Raw genomic sequence first — 1,667 nt, 5'->3', positions numbered from 1 at the left:
TTTACTGAGAACACCAGGGTTTATTTCCTTTCAGCATCTAAAAAATTAATCCCTCCCAAATTTTATATTATTAAAATAATTGCACTGCCAAGATACAAGAATCCTGTAATGAGTTCCCAAACACATACTTCAGCTATCGCAATATTTACATTGACTGAAATGAATATAAGTTCCTAAAATGTCACAGGCCTCCAGTAACTCTTACACACACAGTGGCTCAGAAATGGACTCAAGTTCAATGGAAAACAGTTTGGAATGGTTTTGTTCCCTAAGGGGATAACACTAAGATTTTTGACAACTTCTCCTGGAAAAGCTGAGAAGTGTTAAAGGGAGTGGGAAGCTGAGCATCAAATGGTTAAAACCACAGAGACAGATATCAGAGTGGAAGGGCTCAGTTTGAAACACAACTTGGATATTGACAAGCCATTGGCTTTCCCAGGTAAAAGCTCAAGTGCCCTTCAGCAGAATGGGCAAGCCCAGCTCAGCTTTAGCTGTCCAACCTCCTGCCTGCAAAGAGAAAAGGCACTCGAGCACTGGTGCAGCTGGCTCAGTGGTCATCAAGAACCCAGGAGAATCAGGTCCAACTCCACTGGAGTGCACACCAAAATTACTTGAGCATGTAACTGTCATAAAACTGTTACATCTAACTCTCAGCCTGGTGCTGGGGATGCCAAAGCTCTGGCAGCAAGTCCTTACCCTCAAAAGCAAACTTGAATTAAGGAAGGGCAGAGCGAGTTCATCTCTTTCACTTCCTAGCTGAAAGCACCAGCCAGTGGACTGGTGGGTGGATGACGCCCACATCTCTTCAGAAAGAGAAGTTCAGATATCTTCCAACAAACAGCAATTATAAATCCCATTCCTCCAAGAATCTCAAGGAAAAATAGGAACCTCAGAGGAGTAAGGTAAGTACTTGCAGGTATCATGTAAGAATTGACTAAAATTTCAGGTGCCAGAACTCCTCCAGAAGTTGCATAACACAACCTGCAGAAAATAAGTGTCAGCCTTAAAACCACACCCTGCTCACATCTTTTGATTTCAGCTGGAAAGCAGCATGACTCAGCTGCCAGAAATGCTAGATTTGTGATGAGATGGAGAATGGGGCAGGAGAAGACCTGGCTTTCAAGCACTTTATGTGCACTCCAAAATACAGATTCATAAAACCAACAAAGAAGTATAGCTGTAAATAAAGCTTTGCAACACTGTTTTAGCTCCCAACTCTGCAGCTGCTTAGTCAGCTGTAGCTTAGTGTAGTACCAGCAACTCTGTCCTCAGAAATGCTCTGTCCCTAGAAATCTGCTGTGCCTGGTGCTGCAGGGGCAGTCAGGAGCCTATCATGGGATCAGCTTTTGCCAGCTGCACAGGACCATGCAAGTCCTCTGTCAATAACTGAGCCAGTGAGAGGCAAAATGGTCCTGAGCAGTGACTGCCGAGGTTGGGGCACTTCCCTAAGTAAGCCTGAACCCAGTGTTGCAGCTGTCCAGAGAACAAACTTGCTTCCAAGGACACTGAACCCTGGGGCCCAAGTCACAGACCTACAGTCTGTGCAGTAAGTGTACAAATCCAGTAATCTCCACAATGCAGCACAAATCAAGAGATATTCTGCCATCTCAGCTACTGTGTGTTCACACCCAGCAGCTTGAAGGTTCATTGAGAAAAGCCCATAACAG

Source organism: Passer montanus, unplaced genomic scaffold (assembly GCF_014805655.1).
Source record: "Passer montanus isolate IOZ18808 unplaced genomic scaffold, ASM1480565v1 scaffold24, whole genome shotgun sequence".
Classification (NCBI taxonomy): domain Eukaryota; kingdom Metazoa; phylum Chordata; class Aves; order Passeriformes; family Passeridae; genus Passer; species Passer montanus.
This window is presented reverse-complemented; position numbering follows the sequence as displayed.